The sequence below is a fragment of the Agrilus planipennis genome, unplaced genomic scaffold, assembly GCF_000699045.2.
Source record: "Agrilus planipennis isolate EAB-ADULT unplaced genomic scaffold, Apla_2.0 scaffold34, whole genome shotgun sequence".
In the NCBI taxonomy this organism is placed as follows: domain Eukaryota; kingdom Metazoa; phylum Arthropoda; class Insecta; order Coleoptera; family Buprestidae; genus Agrilus; species Agrilus planipennis.
In genome coordinates, this window is record NW_020439170.1 from 62,924 (window position 1) to 87,359 (window position 24,436).

Genomic DNA, 24,436 nt, shown 5'->3' on the forward strand with positions numbered 1-24,436 from the left:
TTGTACAAACGTTGTACGTTGCACGCCAAATTAATATTATGCAACTAGTTAAATTGGATCGTGATTTTGTTGATGAATAAAAATTCACTGTTTTATTTAAAACATTTACTGGAACTTCTATTCTAATCAATAAAAACTAAACTTCAACGTCTAAATTAAAACTATCAAAATTCGTCCGACAATGGAAACTATTTTGGATGGTTACTGGATGCAAAACTTACTTGATTGAAAGATGAAATGTGAATGCCTGACTCTTAATGTACCATGAACTCTATCTACAAACAGGTAAATTGGTGAATATTATTTTAGCGGGGGTGAATAACTAGAAATTGAATATAACACAGAATATGGAAAGCCCTATCATTAAATGTGAGCACAATCGTCATACAACATTTCTTTCCAGTTTATAAGGGTTCTGTGAATACCCAGGTAAAATGTAAACTGGTCCTGTTTTCATTAACTTAGACACTATTTAAAATTACAAATATGAATTTAAATTAAAAATATTTCAGTACACAAAAAAGTAAAAAACTTAGGACTTAACATTGCCCACATTAGTAGTAGACGAAACATGTATCACCCGGAAAAAGGTGTTGGTGGTATCTAGGGTGAGTCTGTTATGGCAGGCAACATGTGTAGGGTGTATTAGGGGACGATCACCCGTCTCACCACCCTGCCGGACTATCATTTGATCATTCAAATGAAATCTACCCTAGCTAGCTGTCACAGCTATTGCTGTCCGTACAAAAAATGGCGAAATTGCCAGTTAGTTCTAGAGTATCTAGCCATGGTCATCGCTTTAGACAAAACAGATCATTTATAAGTATCAATAATTCCGCCAGATTCCGATTATTTCCAAACGTTGTTATGATTTTTTATGCTTCTAAAATTATTATTGTTCTTTAACTGTTCCGCATAAGTAGTCCCTTTTTAAAGAATTTTTATGTTATATGATCCTTTCTCCGAAAGAATGGCTAGTCTCTCCCGTGTAGACTTCAGTACTTTTATACATACTTGTACAGGCCTGACGCTGGAAGCTGGCGGAAATTTTAAAATGGCGTGGATGCGCGGTGGAAAAAGTAGGCAGTTTTAGGTATAACGATTGCAGCCCTCATACTTCAGTGTTCCTATCAGGGGCGTAGATTAAATATTTAAAAATAGGGATCAGTGAGCAAGTAATAGACAGGCAAACAGAAGAACTAATTGTTGATGTTGGTGACAGTGATAGAGATTCCCATGATGAGAGTGAATGTGAAAACTAACTATAAAACAAAAGCAATAGGTTAATTTTTCCTTTTTGATAAGTCATGTTTTTACATTATTTTCTAGTACGCTATTGTCCTATATGTATTAATACTATAATTTACGCCTACTGAAAGCTTATTTGTGTATCGGTTCAAAGTGACTTACCCAAATAGGCCATAAATGGGCAAGTACCTGCCCGACCGCTCGCCAGCTTTCTTCGTCAGATCTGTAAGTAAATTTCATATTTTGACGGTTTATCAGTTTTGTCGATGTCGTTCTTATTTATTTATTGTGAAGTAGTTTTGTACAAATTTTTTCGTAAATATAAGACTTTAGGGAATGCGTTAGAAGCAAAAATGTAGACATGGCACAGGATGAATAAGTTACTGTCAGGGAATGTTTACGACGCCGCACGTAATCCAGTTTAAAGGATTTCGACCCCGCAAATCACCCTCCATCGACGCATCAGCATTTATACGGTTCTAGTCTACGTGATTCGTTTACTGTAATATATCACTTACAGTGAAAATAAGAAAGAAAAATAGTTACTGGGATCTTAAAGGAAACAAAAGAGAACTAGAAGAAATATCTAAAATAAGAAAATAAGAACGGATTGTGTTCTTGTTGGTCACTGATCAGTAATTTATTGAGACTATCAGATATAGATCGCAATTTTGATCTTGGTTCATCTCATCAGCACGCCACAAACAGTCTCGATAATTCACCCATCAAATTGTTGCTTCAATCCTAGTCAGAATCCTTTTTCTTCTCACTTTGATTTAAAAAAAATATTTAACCGAAAACAACATCATACTATTGTCAATGCAGGTATTTCTCCGAAAATTGAGCAGTGTAGGTATATTTTTATTGGTATTTCTGGCAACATTCGTTATTTTCCACAGTAGATATTTTCTGAACGATGCAAGTGACTGGCTTTTGTCTCTCTGATTAAAGTAAAAAGAAAGGTAAACGGTGATGGTGTTCATTGGATGAGAAGAAATGCGACAATTCAATGAAAACTCAAACTAACCGGTCATTGTAAGACTTTTTATTGTGTCAACAATCGTAGACGGCATTGAAAGCAATCAGTTATCGCATGCCGTCTGGCCATACAATGAATTGTCACCGTCAATTAAGGGCAAGAGAAGAAAACTGAAGGAATCTGAACAAGTAACCTTAAATACCTACATCATAAAGTGCAAGAAACGACTTCAGAACAAAAAATATTTGCAGAATACGTTGTGATAGTTAAAAGTAAACTTACTATTGCAATAAACCGACTAGAACTTTGAGAGGGGTGGAGGTGGGCTCCCTAAGTGAGTGGGTAGCCACACTATCTTTTGTGGGCCCGATAAGGTTGCCCCCTAGGACAAGGAAGGGACATATAACGCCTTGTCGAATTTGCGCATCATCAGGAATAACGCATGTGGCCCCCGCAGGAAAAACTTATTACTACCCCATAAAAACTTTCGGAAAAATGAACGCAATTGTACTGTTGTTTGACCTGATATGTCTGGTTTCAGTTATTTTATAATAAATATATCAGGAAGTACACTTGTTCGTTCGTTGAAAATGTAAAGATTTCATCGAAACGACGACATAATTGGGCAAGGGGATTATTATTATAAGTTTTTTCATTTTACCGAGAGTATTTTGAAACGGATTTGCCTCATCGAACTCCCATAAGGTAGATTTAATTGTAAGTTTATGCATGTGATAGGTTTTTCCCCTTAAGACCAATATGAAAAGCCCATAAGGAAATCCTCATATTAGAATAATTTTTTTGGTGGGACTTTCATGAGGAATCTACGAAGAAATCCCTATATCGGTATGCCCCTCATGAGCCACATGAGACCCGCACACTACATGGGGCATCATCTTCATCATAAGGTCGTCAGTCCTAAGACTGGTTGGACAGGCACCTCCACTCTTTCCTATCCTGAGCTAATATTCGCATTTCCCTAAAACTAAAACAACATATACCCTTAACTGTTTGCGAACAGTAATCTAATCTAGGTCTACCCCAACCCCTCCTAACTTCCGTTTCTTCCTCTAATGTGTCTCTGACTAGACCCTCATTCCTGAAAAGGGTGTCCTACTAACCTATCTCGCCTATTTCTTATTAACTTCTATAGAGTCCTCTGTTCTGCTATTTTTTATAGTACTTCGTCATTTCTAATTTCTCTATTCCACGGTATCCTCATCATTCGGCTGTAACACCACATTTCGAACGCTTCTAACCTTTTCTTTTTCGTCGTACCCCCTGTCCATGCTTCGCACCCGTACAGCGCCATGCTCCAAACATACACTTTTAACAACTTTTTTTGAATTTCTAAATTAACCGTTCGCGAGCATAGAAGTGACTTCTTTTTATTGAAGGCGACTCGACCCTGCGTTATCCTCTGCTTTATATCCCTACTACTCCTTCCGTCTTGCGGTTAACGTATGAACGTATATCTCAGTTAACTTTTGAAATAATGTACCTACCCCTATGTGAAGCACCCCGATCTATCACTGGATAGAATACATAATTTTGCGTCAAACCGTAGAAATATTTTTACGTTATACAATCTTCTAAATCTTCCAGTTTCTTTGGGGGGGGGGGGCAAATTGGCCATGTCATATAGGGGTATAACAAACAAGGGATCATAAAGAAAAGAGCTTTCGATCAGGATTCGGCTTCTGCTTCCGCTTTATGAAGCAATAAACGGCGTGTAGATGTTATAAAATTTCCGTACATGGGTAGGGTTTTTGTTGGCATTTTATTTCTCCATTCCAAAACGCAGTAAACTTAATTTTAGAGACACATCAAAACTGAAGGTACGCTCAAATCGAATAATTTCATTTTAATTGTTCTTTTTTACGATGCCACCGTAAAACGAACGTTATAAGGTTATGAACTATTCATATTGCATTATGGCTACTTAAAATATGATGACTTTAAAAGTGAATTGTTTTTATATGCAGTCTACTGCGCTACTTTACGTTTCAGTTTGACTCAGTAATAATTTATACGAAATGTACTTATTTGCTCGATTTTATAACCGAATTAAGAACATATATACTGAATTTTATTGCTTCAAGAAATCGACAGACTTGAAAAGAAGTCAATTTCTACTTAAAAGGATCTCCAGATTATTATTAAACGAACTATAGAGCGAATTTAATATCATCAACATCATCTAGGTTGTCAGTCCTAGGAGTGGTAGGACACGCACCTCCACTATTTTCTATCCTGAGCTAATCTTTGCATTTCCTTAAAACTAAAACATCCCACATCCTTAACTATTTGCGAACAGATATCTAATCTATGTCTACCTCCTCTTAAACCTTGTTTCTGCCACTGATATGTTTCTGGCTATACCTTCATGCCTGAGAAGGTGTCCTGCTAACCTATCTCGCCTATTTCTTATTGACTTCCATAAAGTCCTCTGTTCTCCTATTCTTTTGACGTGACAACGTCTTATAATTCTATGGAGCCGGCTGCACGCACGAAAAAACATGACTCATGCGGCTTTACCTCGCTCTGAGGCGTTCCATTTAAGGCTTGAAGTGCAAGCGAGAGCGCGGAACGAGCGACAAAGAGGCACAATCGGCCTCCGCGTTCGGCAGCGTTCGACATCTGTCTCTCTCCTACTTGAGTGAGCGATGCGTCCGCGTGGACAGCTGCTATACAATAATACATTTCCATTTACCTCCTTCTCTATATCCATACAAAATATCTATCAAACAAATAAAATTAAAATTTTCTTTTGAAAAATGAAACCATTCCATCAGTATTTTCTTATGACGTTGTCACGTTTAACTATCGTCAGTAAACAGAGTACAGAGAACCTATTTTTTTATACCTCCTCATTTCTAACCTTCTCTATCCACGGCATCCTAATCATTCGCCTGTAACACCACATTTTGAACGCTTCAAATCTTTTCTTTTCCGTCGCGCTCAACGTCCATGTTTCGCACCCGTACAGCGCCGCACTACAAAGATACACTTTTAACAAACTTTTTCGAATTTCTAAATTAACCGTTGGCGAGCATAGAAGTGACTTCTTTTTATTAAAATATTATTCAATTATTATTTGCATACGCCTTTGAAGAAATTCCGGCAACAAAATTCATGAAAAATTCAAAAAGATTAATTAAAAAAATCAAGTATTAGATAAAATAATGAAACAAAGACAGAATCAGTTAATAAATTCTTAGTTGTTGATTTCTATCCTTTTTGAATTTGTGAAGTTGACGCTTAAATTTTTGCTGAATATGCAAAACAATTATTCATTATCTCCTTCCTTAAGTGTACTGTCAAAATTTGTCGCATTGATTTAATCATAATCTCCTTTCCATTTAACATTTTAGTAAATACTGCATAATAGACCCGCCATAGAATGGAACGAACAAGTTCCCTATTCTTTTCTTTATTATCTACTAATAACGGACTTTGAAGTCTGTAGACGAGGGTCACTGATTTTCGTGGAAGTGCGGAAAGAACGGTGACAGTAGTAGCACTTCTCCCCGCATTACTTTAGTGGACAATTGAAAAGACTTGACCAAAAAGAATTCGATGCATGGAAGGACGAAATACACAAAGGTACCTATACAGGGTGTCCTATCACACTTTGAATTCGTTAGAATACAAGTAGAAAGATTACTACGAGCAATATTAGTTGTTTAAAATGATGCAACATTCAAATTTTCTTAATCTCCATAAATTCATTTTGCTTTGCATTTTGTAAATGTTATTTTTGAAAAAACTCAGCTTAGCCATCCACCTTAGCTATTATAGATTATATTACTAGTGACCCGCCCCAGCTTCGCACGGGTGCAATGCTGATACTAAATATATTTTTGTTTTGTTTAGATTATTATCGAAAAGGGGAAATCTTCAAAAGATACCTCCTGAACATACTAAATATACTACAGAATGTCTTTATATACAACATTCACAGTGTTTTTGTCATTAGACAATACAAACCGCCCCCCCGGCCGGTACCGCTGCAACCGCTATGTCCCTGCATTTTAAATCTGTAATATCTTCTATTTTATTCATTCAGTGTCTCTGTGATTTACAATTTTATCGTTCGAGTCTCTCATACACAGATTGCGAGAGATCCATAAAAACACCTAGGCAATAACTGAGGGACTGTGAAAGACTGTTAGAGACGCTCTCAGAGACGCTGAAAGACTCTGAAAGGACTCCGAGAGACTGAAAATTTTGTCTAGGGACAGAAAACTGATTCTCATCAAAGCAGAGTTTCAGCAATACTAAGAAAACAATTCTCTTTCTTTAACTTATAAAACTTAAAAATTGATGATATCCACTATTTCAAAAGCTAGAGCCAATTTGGAAAAACTAGTCTAGTTTTATTTTTTAATTCGACAGACCTGAATAACCCTAAATTCATTTGCAAATACTTGGCAATAAATTTTTTTTAAAACTATTGGGTGGTGTATTGAACGGTTCAACTATACAATGGAGAGAGACACCCTGTACATTGCTATTGGCGCACTGTATCCGTCAGTACGTCCGCCTGTCCGTCGTGGCTTAAGTTATTAAACGAGATGTGAAGTGGCCGATTGTCGCCGCTAGTGCCAAGCTGCGGTCAAGTCCACGACAACCTCTGTCTGTTCACACCCCTTTGGCAAACGTACAATGCAACGCGAGCAGCAACTGAACAGAAACAGAGCCGACTGTACGAACATAGTACTTACACAAAGGGAAATTTAGACGATTACCGGTTCCTGCAGTTAAGACTCTCGCGTGTATACGTATGAAAGGAGATCAAGTGGCGAAATATGTGTTGCTCGAGGACGCTTTTAATAATGCAGATCCTTGTACTTGTTCGAGGGTGTGTCAGAACCACTCGACCTCCTCTTTCCGAAATGTTGTACGAGTTTCCGGCATCCTTTATTGCGCCCTCTCGCTAAAGCCATTTGTACACCCTGTGAAACGGGTGCCACGTATTTCCCGAATTTGCATTTATATCTTCTACGTTTCGTTTCCAGCCACCGCTGTCACTTCTATTCTACTTTGTAAACTATTGGTTTTACACATTAGAATAGCGTTTGCTTCTACATGGTATCTAAAATTAATTGATAAATCGGAACAAAAATTACTAAACTGGTATCTGTTTTGTACCAATTAAACCTCTATAAAGTCCCTCTCATGTCAGTAATTATATTAATAAGTAAACATCGAAAGTTCTTTTTTTACATTGTGGCTTTTAAACGTATGGTTGGTCATCGATTCACAAACCCAGACTCTTAGACATGATACGAGACCAAACATTTTTTAGAACATTGATTGAAATATATGAAAATGCTCTAATTTAGTATCGGAACCTAGCTCCACACTGAAACATAAGAATCCTCCAACATTTCAGAACGTTCTCTATACATCGGGTCCCGTTCACTTTAGAACATTCTGCCTGAGAGCAATGCTAGATATTCGATAACATTCTGGATAAGACCGCTCTAAAAATATTCAAAAACATTCTGGTAGGTAGGTTCTCTCTTATTCTACACGGGTGGTTGTGTACGGTGATCAATCCACAAACCCAACCAAATACACACCAGAATGGACAAATCATGAACATAATAGGAAATTCCAGACAGTTTTTAGAACACTTTGACTGAATTAATGTCAGAAACTTCTCATACATAATGGTTCTCGAACATTTCAGAATATTCTCGACCATTCTACTACTACGTTTTCGCTTATTTTAAGTGAATCGCAGTCCCACATATCTATCAAACTGAAGAAATGTCAAACACTATAAGAGATTTCCAAACTAGTCGAAATATAAGAAAATGCCGTAATATATTCTCAGAGGTCCTCCCTATCACTCATATATAATTGTTCTCGAATTTTCCAATCCAGTTCGCTTTGGAACATTCTGCCTGAGCACAATCCTAGAACATTCTTTCTGACAACACTAAAAACATTCCAGCACGTTCTCACTTATTCTAATGTGGTATTTAATGACCGATAGTCTAGCAAATTCTTCGTTAGAACAATCTTAGAGACGATCCAGAACACTCTAGTAGCGAAAATTACCGGGAGATCCCCCACACTACCACATCTACCAATATGCATTCTTACATATAAAATGTTTGGTAAATGTCTAGATGATCGAAAGAGGGGATCGAAACAGGACGTCTCCCCACACCACTGTACCATAAAAACTTCGTGGCGGTCTCAGCCCCATAAAAAGTTATAGGGGTTGAAAGTTGATTATTTTGTCAATTTTCATACACTGTAATCCAAATAAAATTCAATAAAAAAATTATTTTCAAGCGGGTGGAGGTGGGGGATCGAAAGAGGGTGGACACTTGAACAAAACCCGAAAACCTAACCTAACCTACCCTATTGATAAAGATATTTAAATAATGTTTTATATAACTTTCTCAATATTTTTATGTATTTTTCATTAGTTTTACCTTTGAATATTGTTTAAGAATGACTATATAAATATTTACATGCCTAGAAATGTATAAAAATTGGCATATTTATTAACTTTGAACCCCCATAACTTTTTATGGGGGTGAGACCGCCACGAACTTTTTATGGTACAGTGGTGGGGGAGACCTTCTCTTTCGATCCCCCCTAGATCTTTACCAAATTTTTATATATTGATTGCAGAGTAGTTTTATGAAATTCTAACTTTTCGAGTTTATTAAACATATAGTTTTTAATTTATATATGAAAATCAAATTCGCGTATCTCGACATTCTTTAACTGATTTAATTTTTTCTGTTAGGGTAGAATCATAAAATTTTTCTAATTTGCTATGATTTAATTATCCAGTTTAATTGGTCGTTGTCACACTATGCAATATTTGCATAAATAAAATAGTGCACCTTCCACCGTGTCATTTTCCATTATCGATCCTTGCATTATTAAATTTAAATTTTATATCTTATCGGATATTTAGTCTGTGACAGCCCGCCTACAATGGCGACAGGCTACATTATTATAACCATTAAGTAGTGAAGACGGTATTAGTTCTTCTTTAATAATGCACAAACTAATATCCTTTGAGCCGTGACTCGCAGCATTATTAAGACCGTCTTATATACTTGAGTGGCTACCTTTAATAAATATTTAAAGGGTTATAAGCTCACCTGCTCGCCGACTGAATGGGGGAAAGGATTTGAGTTTCTCAATAGGTAAGAGGGTGTCTAACGACCGAAATAATGTGACACCCAACCGGGGGCAACATCGAGATGATACTCGTTAATGGCGAATTGTGGTGTAGATAATAAATGAAGAGGTTATTTTGTTAAAAATATGATAATGTAGCCCCTTTTTTATGCAGGTATATATTTAGGTAAATAACCGTGACATAGATAACGATAAAAAAATCTAAAGCCAGTTTTAGCGTTTAAAGTGACATCGTTAAATACCATTTCAGTTTTATTTTGTGTCAATGTTTTAGGTGTATTATTTAATTAATCCTAACTAGGGTTTATACAAAAACCGACATTTTAGAAAACCGGTTTTCAAATAGTAATTTTTCCAGAAAACCGGTTTTAACCGGTTTCGAATTTTTATAAAAAAATTTTTTGCTCGAATATTCAGTAATTCGAATAAAAAATTTTAACAGAAAATTTAAAGTGATTAAAAGCAGTTTTTGACTGAAATTATTTACTGAATACTGAATTTATGAACTGTACATAAAGAAACCAGAAGACAAACTGATATAAAATCTAAATTAATTCATCCAATAGACAAAACACACCAAACCGCTTGTGACCAATATTGGAACCAAAACGCTTGCAACAGTGTTTTCATCAATCTGGTACATTTGGCTACATTTGTCATTTTCAAATTTTTTGTGTTATTCTTACATTGAAAACCAATATTTTCTTCTTACATTGAAAACAAATATTTTCTACTAAAAAACCGGTTTTCGAATTTCATAATTTTCTCCAAAAAACCGGCTTTTAAAACCGGTTCTTAAAAACCGACAAACCCTAATCCTAACTAACGTTATAAATGCGAAGGTGAATTTGATTGTCCGTTTGTTACGATTTCACGCTTTAACTACTCAACTAATCATGAGGAAATTTCGTACACTCACTGTCAGGGGCACAGAAAAGGACATAGGGTACCTTTTATCCATTAAATATATGAAGCCCTATGACATTGTTAGTTACTTAATAGTGGATTTAATATGCAATATTAATTTGAAATCATTTTTTCGATATTTTATTTACCCACTACAAACTACCTCAAATGAATGAGGGAAAAATTGTTGCTGTTGTGACACCCCCCGCCGGGAATCGAACCCGAGACCTTTGGCTTTATACACCAATGTTCTCCCACTAAACTACGAGAGGTGACAACAGCAACCACGACCAACAGCAACAATTTTTCCCTCATTAAATTAAGGTAGTTTGTGGTGGGTAAATAAAAAATCGAAAAAATGATTTCAAATTAATATTACCTTTTATCCAGAAAAAAGTACTGTTCCCGAGGGACAGAAAAATTTTTGGCACGTATTTAGGACATCAACGTGAACAAAGCCGCGCTAGGTATGCATATAAAAATAAAAATCATCGTGACAAATATATTTCACTGTTCGCGTTAAGTAACATCCTCAGTGGTTGTTTTTTTCTTCCAAATTTCTTCATCAAATTATTGCTGCACTTATCGAATTATACAAAAATTATATTAAAAATCATACACATAAAGTCTTTAAATACCTAAAACAACTCATTGAAACTGTAAAACTCCTGCAAGTAAATAAATAAAAAGCAAACGGAAGACAGCGCCTTTTATAAAATCGTATTTATATCACACTATGTGTTTTGTACTTATTGAATCATTCATTTTTGTAACACGTAAAAGTGAATATTTTTGACAATATCCATCACAAAAACAGGCGCCTACGACTTTTGTTGTAAACGATATTCATTTTTCTTCATCTCAGTTATTTAATTTTAGAACTGACATCAAGTGGCATATTGCGAATATGTATTACATTATATCAGAAGCGTTATTTTTTGAAAATATAATATAAGGCTTGACCCTTTTATCATATAAAATAAAATAGGTTCATAACTTCTTCTTTGTGAACCGTTCGCCCGATAAACTGACATATTCTAAGAAAAAAAAGAGAGTACACCTTGTCTTCAACCTCATGTCAGGTGTCCTAAATCAAATCGATGTCTAAATTACCTTTTTACAATTTTTTATCTCTATTTTCTAGCTAAATTTTATTCCAATATGGTTTCCCATAACCACAATATTCAATATTCTTTTCTCGAACAGTAAAGTCAAGTTACTTATCAATAACTAGCTTTTCCCCGCGGCTTCGCTCACAGAAATTAATGTTGTTTCTCCATAAAACCTTTTAACTCCCAATTCACCCTTACAACGTTTTAATTTTATGTAATGTCGCCATCTTAGATTTCAAATCCAACGTAGTAACAACATTTCATTCTTAAGGGTTGATTTTTAAAAATTGCTAAACGTATTTGCTTAATTTCAATAATGAGCAATCTTCGTGTACAAATAAAATATACCTCATGGAAACGTTGCAACCTGTTTTCATTTGATTAATAATATCAAACAGTATATACCTATAGCAAGTTTCAAGTAAATTCAACCACAAATAAAGTATGTACCAAACAAAAATTGCAACACCTTTCCCTTTTTTAAAATGTCGAAATAGATCTTTCAGAAATTAAATGAGAGACCATTAAGACCAAGTTTCAAGTAAATCTGACCACAAATAATATATGTTCCTTTTAAACATTGAAACTTCTCCGCACCACCCCTCCCCTCCAACAGAGATTTTTTAACCAGTTTCAAGTAAATCGGACCAAAAACAAACATACAATCTTTGCAAACCCCTTTCAGCTTCCTAAAGAGGTAGAATTTTGTGAAATGTTGAAATAGGTATGTATGTCACTAATTTTATATGAAAAAGCATTAAAGCCAAATTTCAGGTAAATCTGGCTATAAATAAAACACCATAAGTACTTAACCATAGACAGCATTATGTTTAGCTGTCAGTTGCGTTTTGTTATACCATTTTTAACAAATGAACGGCTAGATGATTTGATTTATAAATTTTTCGTTTTGCTGTCATTTGCGTATTGTCATTCCATGTCAGTTGCGTTTACATATACCACGTTTTTCTCGTGGAACGTGATAAAAAGTATCCTATGTGCTTCTCCTGGTTGTAAGCTACCTCCTTACCAATTTTCAGCCAAATCGGTTCAGCCGTTCTTCAGTTATAAATGGTGTAACTAACACGACTTTCTTTTATATATACAGATTATAGCTTTAATTTTGGTTAATTTTGTTCATCAATGTGATAAGAACTGTAAGAGTTGTTTATGTAACTGTCTATTGTCTAATATTGTTAAAACAAATATTAATAGCTAGAAACATTTAATTTTTCGTGATTGCCTGAGGCAAAAAAGGACGATAAAATTGCAAGTATCCTTATCACTAAGTAGTTAATATAACAAGAATTTTGAACTCATTTTACTTATTCAGCTGCTATTGCTTGCTTTGAAATGGAACATGAATAATAATACTTTGTACTTCTTGCTGAAAAAGCGATTTCTTTGACAAAAGGTTTGCGTGCGTGCAGAAGCAATATCGGTCTTACAAAGTAAATCACGCACTCTCTTGTGATACGACATTTTATTACGTACAAATGTAGTATTATTGAAATATTTCTGACGAATATCATGTTGCATGCAAGTGTCAAATTCCGAATGAGAAAGAAAATGTTGTGGGGTAAGCGATACCATCGCATGACAAGTTCATTATCTTGTTCTCTTGTTCTTTTTTTTTTTATTTCTTTTTGCTCAAAGACCTCATGGACTTTGATTTGATTTGCACGAAAACAATGTCTACTTTTTTAAATAGCAAATTATGACTGAAAAGAACAACAGTTACATTTTACTTCTTTTTTAATGCAGACTGAATTTTGAAAGTTATTATAAATCTTAATTGATAGCGATAATATAGATAAAAAAAATAAGTTCCATTTAAACGAAGGGCAATATGAAATAAGTTTTCAATTGTATTATTTTTCGTGAATATGTTTCAGTTATCAGTTACGACAGGGGCTGTACGAGTAACTTACTTAATGCGCCGTACCATGAGTTCAATTTGAGGGAACCGTTGTCGACAGCGGAAACATCTCCTTTTTTTTTGTTTAAATTTAACTTTTGATTCAGTATTTTTGTTTTTATTCCGAAACTACTATTCATTTGCGATAATTACATAATGTTCCCTTTAATGGTTAAGACTGGTAATTATGCTATATCATCAACATCATAAGGTCGTCAGACCTAAAACTGGTTAGACATGCACCTGCACTGTTTCTTATCCTGAGCTAATCTTCGCATTTCCCTAAAACTAGAACATCCCACATCCTTAACTATTTGCGAACAGTAATCTAATCTAGGTCTACCTCTACTCCTCATAACTCCCGTTTCTGCCTGTAATATATGTCTCTGACTCGACCTTCATGCCTGACAAGGTGTCCTACCAACCTATCTCGCCTATTTTTTATTGACTTCCACAGAGCCATCTGTTCTCCTATTCTTTCTAATATCTCTTCATTTCTAATCTTCGTATCGACATCATTCGCCTGTAACACCTTATTTCGAACCTTCCAACCTTTTTTTTTTGCAGCACTCACCGTCCATGTTTCGCACCCGTGCAGCGCCGCCCTCCAAACATACACCTTTAACAATCTTTTTCGAATTTCTAAATTAACCGTTCTGTATTTGCTATATCAACCAGTCATTAAATTTTCGGTAGATAGAAATCTACCTATACCTTATTTAGTGTTATTTTTCCCTCTATTGTCCACAGAATTATCCTCACGTTAGTGCTGCAAAGCTCGCCTAAAATATTACCAAAGCCCAATTTGCACCTTGGTTAGTGTATGCCAACTATCTACAATTAATTGGCAATATTAAAACGAATTATTATTATCGGATTTGGTTCGGGAGAGCGGTCAACAAGGGAGCAGGGCGTTGCTCGAGAGCGCATACCTGAATTCGTATTCCGTATCTGTGATCGTGTTTTATGAGACCGATATAATTTTTCAATGAGCACACAAAAGGCCTATATCTGATTATTCGTTGGAAGTAGCGTACATGGATATTGTATGTGCATGCATGGCGAACGTACCAAGGTCGGTGAGGGAGAGAGAACGTGGTCGCACCACCGCGGCCAACCCTACTGGTCAGCGCGGCGTAACTAATAACAAACGGTCGGTTTGGACCGGTCATTATTTATACCTTATACATGCATGGGAAATACGTATAGGCATTTCAGAAACTCATGGGTTGCGCTTTGCGCATTGACAGAACAACCAGCTTCATTGATTTCTACATTTTAACTGTTGAGGAGGTTCGGGAGTTACACTGTTGATGCAATTAGTTTTGCACAAAAGAAATAAGTATTAGGTAATTAGGATAAGTAGGGACAGAACGAATGTAAGGATAGGAGACGGAAAATTAGAAAAAAATGGCACATTTTACGTATCTAGAAAGTCGGGACGGAAGGAGTAGTAGGGATATAAAGCAGAAGATAGCGCAGAGTCGAGTCGCCTTCAATAAAAAGAAGCACTTGTATGCTCACGAACGATTAATTTTAAAATTCGAAAAAGATTGTTAATGTTGTATGTTTGGAGCGCAGCGCTGCACGGGTGCGAAACATGGACGGTGGGCGCGGCGGAAGAAAAGTTAGAAGCGTTCGAAATGTGGTGTTATAGGCGGATGATGAGGATATCGTGGGTAGAAAAGGTTAGAAATGAAGAGGTATTGGAAAGAATAGTAGAACAGAGGACTCTATGGAAGTCAATAAGAAATAAGCGAGATAGAAAAAGTGGAAGTGCGTGTTCAACCAGTCTTAGGACTGCCGACCTTATGAAGTAGGTAACTACTTGTACGAGACACATCTGCAAATTTGATTTGATGGAGCTGTTGAACGTATTTGATAAGGTCATACAAAATGTTGCAAAGGATGTACCCTGTACCATTGGATATTTTTGGAGTTAAAAAGTGAAAAAGTTTCAGCAAAATTTTATTAAGTGCTGTTAAAAATTAGCAGTGAAATATATTATACCCTTTAACATAATAAACTTAGTCTGCTTATGATGCCCTTAATTAATAATAATGGTTTAGTGATTTATGTGTCATGTTTTTGAGAATAGAAGTTGGCAACGTTCCTCTGTAATTCTTATGCATCTAGTGTCGTCAGCTATTCTCGGGTAGGTAGAGGGTTGACAAGATGAAAACGGTAACTGATAAATAACGAGCATTCATGCATTATCCTGGTATTCAATTTGAATTCTTTTGTTTAAACGAGATAAGTATCTGTTCCACGGTGTGTACTGACAATGCAGCCCGTATTTATTACCATCGGTTGGACAATGGGCCTTTGCTGCTGCTGATGCTGCAGTTGCAGCTGATCTGTTGCAGATTTCTATGTATGTTTTAGTGTGCGTATCGGTATTGCAAGGAGGTGTACTTTATTGGTGCGTTTGCGAGATCACGGCCGCGATTCGTGATTTTGCACCGATTTAATAACGGCCGAAACGTCGTCGGTGCATTTCTTTCCGCGAATAAAATGATATAGACAATTTAACTTGAATAGACGAAACGGAACTGCAATGGCTTCGCTTGTTAAAGTATTGCTATCGATGCAATTCTGTTTTATGGTGTATAAACTGAATACGAAACGCGAAGATTTTGTTCTGTATGTAATGTCGCAGACGGTTTCTTTTATAATATACAGTATTCCCACTTTTACGACAACTGCAAAGTGAAACAGATGATTTGAGTTCCCAGGTGGGAAACTTTGATCGATTATTTTTGCTTATACATATAATTCAGCGGATTTTCTTGACTCGTTACATTGTAAATTATATTAAAGGTTAAAAATATGACGCCCAGCATTTTATGTGAATCTTCCAGATAGTTAAGAGCTAAAACAAAAAGCAATCTCGCATAAAGGGTAGTTCACACTACACCGTATGGGTTCCGGCTTTGCGTTCACACAATCGAGCCCAGGGGCATCGTGTATTATTTCAGAAAAAAGGCATTGCAAGCAAAGTATGATTACCTTCTTTAGACATTCTAAAATACCCGCAGAAGTTAGTTTCTTCTTCTGTTAGTTATTTGTGATTAAAATGTTATGAATTCTCTTTCTTGCTCCATCTTCTCCTTGTGATTTTGTTGAACTTTTCTAATTCTTCTTGTGCAGTTTCAGCTCTAATTGTGAAAACTGCATTGTCTGTCACTTCACATTCACTTCGTTCCAAGCCCGACGTTTTAACATGTTTTAGCTTAGTCTAGCATGAATGATACGGTCCGGACTCGAAACGGTACAGCGTGAACCAAGTTTAACTATACCATTTTTTGAACAAATAGTCTACAATGAATGATACGATCCGGACTCGAAACGGTGCAGCGTGAACCATCCTTAACTATACCATTTTTCGAACAAATAAATGTTTTGAATTTGATTCAGCTGCTGTGGAGGTTACATGACGGTACAAATATGAAACATCAGTGGATTAAATCAAAAGTATTGGATTGCGTTAACACTATAACCACCTCTCCAAAATAAATTTCATAATATTAAGAGCACAGTTTATTAACACTTACGAAAATTGAAGTAGTTTTCGTGATTTACGAACCCCATTGCGTTGTAATGTCTAACATGAAACACGGTCCATGAAGGCCATAAAACCGAAACAACGATTTTCTTGAAAATCCAGCCATAAAACGTCAAGTGTTTGCATTAAGGGTTTATGTATAAAGTACAGCAATATTTTTGTATTTTTCTTCTTAATTGCTCTTTTAATTTTTAATCGTTTTATTAAACACATACGTATCAATAATAATATTAGTATTTTATAAGTTTCCAGAAACATTGACTTTTCGTTTCGCGATCTTTTATCTTGGAGGCTTATATTTCACATGGTATTAATATCTTTGTGGTTTCCAATTTCACGGCTGCACGTGACTTTACATGGGCACACATACACCACAATGTAATGGTTGTTTGCTTGTGTGCTTTTGTAGATAATATGCATGCATTCTTGTTGCAACTATGAATAATTTTCTTACGTTATTTTCTCCCATGATCGCCGTATTTGTAAATCTGTAGCGGATCCGATTTAAAACAAAAACCGCTTTCGTCCGCGTTAAATTCGTTTATATGTAGATGGCAATATGTGCGTGACAAATCGTTAAGTGCTTTAGCAATATTTTTTAGGAAATTCAAATACAAGAGCAATAACCAAACGTATTTTATAAATCTCAAAGTTATTAATACAAATAAATTTTTCTTTCGTTAGTTTTTAGGTACTTTTTCGTTATTTGCCACCCAAAAAATCGTGTTTCTTTTAATAAACAATTGTTTATTAGTAGTATATTGGGTGGCGGTCTCACCCCCATAAAAAGTTATAGGGGTTCAATATTTATATAGTCATTCTTAAACACTATTCAAAGGTAAAACTAATGAAAAATACATAAAAATATTGAGAAAGTTATATAAAACATTATTTAAATATCTTTATCAATGGGGTAGGTTAGGTTAGGTTATCGGGTTTTGTTCAAGTGACCACCCTCTTTCGATCCCCCACCTCCACCCGCTTGAAACTATTTTTTGTTTTTGAATTTTAGTTGAATTATAGTGTATGAAAATTGTCAAAATAATCAACTTTCAACCCCCATAACTTTTTATGGGGGTGAGACCGCCNCAACCCCCCTAACTTTTTATGGGGGTGAGACCGCTGCAAATTTTTTATGTAGTTTTACTCAGGTGACCACCCTCTTTCGATCCCCCTTACCCTCTTTCGATCTCCCCTACCCCCACCCCCATCTAACCCCCATAACTTTTTATGGGGGCGAGACCGCCACGAACTTTTTATGGTAGAGTGATAGGGGAGACCTCCTCTTTCGATCCTACCCACCCCCACCCCCTTCATCATCTAGGTAAATGTCTAGATATTGATATTCAAAATTAATTTTGAAGGAGAAACTGTCCACAAGGTTGTTAAACCCCTTATTAAAAAAACGTATTTCGGGTGGTTGTTGATGCAAGTTTAGTACATGTGCCATAATAATAGATACTATATTGTCGGTTGTAGTTTTGCTGATTATGGAGGTTTGGTTACGTAGATTTGACAGATTGAAGTTTCTTCATATGGTGATGTTAGAATAATGTCACGAGGTTAGGTGTCTCTTTATTGTTGTTTTATATACCCAATGTGATACCTTATTATGAAACGACATAACATGTAAAACCACCGTTCCGAAATAGGTTCGGTGCGATTGTTCGAGATAAAAATGTTCAGTCTCTCAGAGTCTCTGAAAGCGAGACTCGAGTCTCTGTCTGTCTCTCATCGAGTCTCTCTGGTGTCGCTGAGAGAGACTGTCGAGAGACTGTCAAAAAAATTGTTTAGCGTCTCTGAACGACAGACTCGAGTGGCTCATAGAGAGATCCTCATTTCGTATCCCAATTTTTCAGTTTTATTCATTCAGTCTCTCTGTGAGAGACTCGAATCCCTGAATTAACAATTTTATCATTCGAGTCTCTCATACAGAGACTGTGAGAGATCCATAAAAACACCTAGGCAATAACTGAGAGACTGTGAAAGACTGTGAGAGATGCTCCCAGAGACGCTGAAAGACTCTGAGAGACTGGAGAGGGACTGAAACGTTTTGTCTAGCGTATTTACTGTTTTCTACCATTTCTGCGTGTTTTCTTCGCGAAAATTTGTATTGCACATCTATGTACTACTAATAAATAAACAATTGTTTAATGCAGAAAAACATGAAGTTTTTGGGGGACAAATAACAAAAAAGTACCAATTCTTATGTTTAACTGTCATGCGCTGTTCTACAAAATAATAAAAAAAGTTTTATCGTCCCTTCTTAATGTAAACAGAACAGAATGACTTTGTCAGGCATGAATATTGAAGAATAATAACTTGCTTAATCTAGTTTAAAAAATTTTAATTAACCTTAACCAAAAAATTTCATCAAGCCAATAATTAGAGACGCACAGAAATCACCTCAAAAGCAGAAATTAAAAAATAATAGCCGGGAAAAAATGAACCACAATAATCTGTATGCATTTTCTTTTTCTCATTGCATTACTACCCTCGATTCTAATACCTGATGTTGGAAGGACTGGAAGTCCAGCTTAATGATTATTGCCTACTTTTTACCAAGTTGCTTTTTTACATGTGGATGGTTAGTGGAAACCATTATGGGAACCGCATCAGTTGTGACTCTCGTTTCGTAAGAATACTTTTTTCATAAACGATGTTTACCATTATCATTAAATCTTAGATAATAACAACATTCCAAAGATACGTCTCCAGCGTCGTAGCTGCATGCAGGTTGTTAAGAACGGCGCTTTCCATCTCATTCAGGTTTTTATACCTGCTATTTTCATAATTAAGTCATTTTAGTAAGGATGTCATAAAAAAGTTTTTTACTGTGACGTTAAGAACACCGTATGCTGGAGCTAATTAGGAGAGAAGTATTAGCAACTGTGTCGCTTGATGATTACTTCTATACAGGGTGTCCCATTTATAATAATTAAAAAAAAAAAAACCATGGCTTCCTGACATAAAATACAACAAAAAAGTGTTATACAATTTTTCAATCTAGTGACAATTGAGCTGGCAAATCGTCTTTGTAATTTTGAACGTACAATTTGTTTCATTACGGGCCTGGATCTTGCTCAGGGCCAAGGACATTTAACAAGTAAAATACTGAAAATTTAGCTTCAAGTTGTTTATAATTATTTGCTTAGTAGTTTATCGACGTATTGACACGTTATAAAATATCGCAACTGCAAGTGCAGTTCACTACCCTGTCTCTACGTATTTATTGAAAATTGCATATATTTTTTGTTTATTTTAACCTCGAGGAGGGGAAATCTTCTAAAGTCACCCCCCAAAAGGGGGATAGTGTCGGATTCACTACCGATGGGGGCGCCTACCGACTAAAAACCCTCCTCGAGTTGGTAGATCGGAAAATAAAATGGGAGAAGTTTGGGTAAGGGGAGAGTGTTGAGTGGAAAATGGGTAAAGAGGTGAGGGAGGGAGGTTGGGGAGATGAACTGCGAAGATTGTTGTATAATAGTAGTCCACTTATTATAGCTACTTCCCCACTGATCAGTCGGAACTATCCTGAGCTAATCTCTGCATCTCCCTAACACTATAGAACATCGCATATCCTTAACAATTTGTGAACAGTAATCTAATCTAGGTCTACCTCTACTCCTCTTAACTCCTGTTTCTGCTTCTAATATGTCTCTAACTAACCCTTCATAACTGAGAAGGTGTCCTACCAACCTATATCGCCTGTTTTCATTGACCTCCATAGAGTCTTCTGTTCTCCTATTCTTTCTAATATCTCTTCATTTCTAACCTTCTCTATTCAGTTCTCTCTGTAACACCACATTTTAAACGCTTCTAACCATTCCTTTTTCGTCGCGCACAGTACCTCTGTTTTGCACCCGTGCAGCGGCCCGCTCGAGACATACACCTTAAACATTCTTTTTGGAATTTCTGAATTAACCGTACACGAATATAGAAGAGACTTCTTTTTGTTGCAGGCGACTTGATCATGCGCTATCTTCTGTTTTATATTTCTACTGCTCCTTCCATCCTAAGTTACCTGACTTTCTAGATCCCTAAAATCAGTCACTTCTTCTAATTTTTCGTCTTCTATCTTTATATTCGCTCTTTCCCTACCTTTTCTTGTCTTGCATACCAATATTTTTGTTTTACCTTTATTTTCATACCATAGAGTTTTGTCAATACCTCTTGCCTCCTCCTTGCTAGATGCTAGATAATAGGTTCTGCCCCTGTATATATTCGTACAGTGGTTCTATCTTTAATGATGTCGATTGCGTCTTCGATGTATATATAGATTAAAAAGTTTTTGGCAGTGTGCATCCTTGTTTGACTCCCTTCCTAGTATTTACTTCTCTACGTGTGCGGCTTGTCAGAACAAAAAGTTCAAAATTACGCTCAGCATCTGACTTTTCGGCAGAATACTGAGCAAAAACTTTTTATTCATTGTAACATTACTAGTAATAAAGTATATCTATACGAAAAAGTCAGAAAAATAATATCTTTGAAAAGTTTAAAAAAATCGAAACTACAAGAAATTAACACATTATCACAAAAATTTATTGATGGTTTGATATACAAATTAAAAATACCAAATGCAGCACTTTTGACATTTTTCAATGCTTTTTTATTCTGTGTTATCTTTTTATTTTAGTGTTTTTTTTTTCTTCTTTTATTTTATGTTTTCTACGACAATTATTATAATAAAATATTGTGGTGCCAACTCCCTTTAAAAAGCACAAAAATCCTTATTCCACCCAAGAGGAACAAAGGGTAAAAACCACATAACAAAATTGATTTAATTTGCATTAATTGTTAATGTTTAAAGAACGAAGCCTTACATTATTTGTTTATGATAACTTTTGTGACTAAAGTTCCGCTATCGAATTTGACGTTGCGTTGCTAAAACCAAACTCGTCCTTTTTAAAATCCTGACGGTTTTTTTGTCGTACTCGAGCCGACAATTAATCAGCCAATATTGAGTGGGAGCCTTTCAGGCTGTCGTGTCTATGATATATGAATAACTCTCCCCAAAACTGACGGATTGAACTTTTATCACTTCGAGTTTGCGATTGAGGTCAAGCACTGATGACAAACGGGCAATTTATTATCGACCTTCTTTTTTCCTATTCAGTTAATTTTTGAATGGAACGATTGAACTCAAAGAGTAAAACATATTGAGGTAGTACGTTCGTTTTTGTATAAGTATATAGCGGCACAGAGCACATAAAACTTTTGTAAATAATGTATTTAAATATATATTACCTATTTATTTTTAATTTGTGTAAACAACAGCAACAATCAACTAAACGAAAATTGCTTAATAAGAAAAGGTGGACAATCCTTGTTTGTCCTGCTTTATTGTTTTGTTTTCGCCGCACGGGTTCTCTTCACTGAAATTAGAATTAACGAAAAACATTATCATAACCATAAGGTCGTCAATTGGTTGGACACGCACCTCCACTCTTTCTTATCCTGAGCTAATCTTCGTATTTTCCTAAAGCTGGAGCAATCCACATCCTTAACTATTTGCGAACGGTAATCTAATCTACGTCTACCTCTTCCCCTCCTAACTTCCGTTTCTGTCTCTAATATGTCTCTAACTAGACATGCCTTAGAAGGTGCCCTATTTCGCCTATTTCTTATTGACTTCCATAGAGTCCTCTGTTCTCCTATTCTTTCTAATATCTCTTCATTTTTAACCTTCTCTATCCACGGTATCCTCGTCATTCGCCTATAACACCACATTTCGAACTCTTCTAACCTTTCCTTTTCCGCCGCGCGCACTGTCCATATTTCGCACCCGTACAGCGCCGTGCTCCAAACATACACTTTTAACAACCTTTTTCGAATTTCTAAATTAACCGTTCGCGAGCATAGTGACTTCTTTTTATTGAAGGCGACACGACGCTACGCTATCCTCTGCTTTATATGCTCCTATATACTCCTTTCGTCCTAACTTATCTGACTTCCTAAATACCTAAAATCAGCCACCTTCTAATTTTTCGTCTCCTATCTTTATTAAAAACATTATAAGTAATAAAATTACACCGTCTTAATTTAATGTCAGCCACATCCTTTTGGTGGTTACAATATTTTGAACATGCGGTTGAAGTATTAGAATATTCTCGCCAGATGTTTTAATATTAGTTAAAGCCAATTACTTTTTCAATTGTATGTTTTATCTAATTCATATTGAGAAATACTGAATTTTTCGAAACTATGTTCCATTTTCCTTCTGTACCTCTTGTTCAATTCCTCTGTGATCCTAAGATAAATACCAAACATAAATATTAATTTAATGCATCACTTACCATTATTTGCTTTACTTTGTAAAAGTTACCATTTCGTTGGCATTTTAATTGCCATGCAATTATTTTCGTTCTCTATTATCGTTTTTATTTTGTGCTAGGCGTCGCTCGTGTTTATGTCCTAAGCGACAAAAACACAATGGAATTGTTTATAAACTTTAATAATTGTGGTGTGGTTAAAAAATATTCTTTCTGATTGATGAACTATAACTATATATATTACTAATGGTTAAGACGTCCGACCGCGCTGACTATCCGTCACGAACTCTCCTTAATGTATATACACTACTAACCTTTTTGCTACCATAAAAATTACCCTCTTTTAGAAAAAGAACACAAAAGTAAAATACTAAGAACTAACAACAAGACATACACGTTTCTTAACATTACTTAATAGTTACATATACCTATAATAATATTTATTTATCGTTGTACCAAAAAAAATAACACTAAGTATATGTCAAAGATTATCGACAACCACTAAACTAATTCTTCTATCCCTCGAGAACAGTATTTTCTCTGGATTAGCTCAGGATATGAACGAGTGGAGGTGCGTGTCCAACCAGTCTTAGGACTGACGACCTTATTATGGTGATGAAAAAGAATTCTACGTCTTTTTTTGTACCCCTGACAATGTGTACAAAATTGCATAATAGGTTTTACTCGCAGTTTTGCTCGCGTTGAAGCTAGGATACTTCATAAAGAAATTTCACTTGCCTGTAACGGAAACATTTGATATTTCGAAGAAAACTGAAAATCTAATGTAATAATATTATTAACGCAGCTAGGCCATTTACGTATACGTACAAGCGCAATAAAATCACAAACCATTTAAAATTTATTGAACCTTTTATCTAGAATGCGACATTATATAATCTACGTAATAATTCTATAATGTAAGTGACTTAATTCCACGTAAATGGTCGAGATGGGGGGAACAAAGGGTTGTGGTGTGTCGTGTGGGTGACTATGGTGGTTTTATTTTAAGGTTGAATCTGCTGTGCAAAAGCAGTTCATTTGTATCAGCTCCGGATGAGGAAGATCGTAAAATATTGCTTCCGTTTTCCGTAAGCTTTTGCTATGATAAGCTACCAACACCATGGGTTCGACCAGCCGCGTCATAATTTCATTACAAATAGCTTCGGCTTATTCAAAAAACCGTGAAAGTTTCATCGGACCATGTTATTAATCAGCGCTAGTGCTACCGTCACTGCTATCGGTTCTTTTTTTCGTTGTTTT

General features: G+C 35.7%; 1 protein-coding gene and 1 non-coding gene across 2 annotated transcripts in view; one reads left to right on the forward strand and one right to left on the reverse strand.

The window, feature by feature from the left end:
• LOC108739521 overlaps positions 1-24,436 on the forward strand; it is a 250,548-nt gene that overhangs the window by 53,046 nt on the left and 173,066 nt on the right. The gene's annotated exons all lie outside the window — the stretch shown is intronic.
• On the reverse strand, positions 10,513-10,584 carry Trnay-aua. Its single transcript has one exon. It is a non-coding gene; the product is annotated as a tRNA-Tyr (tRNA).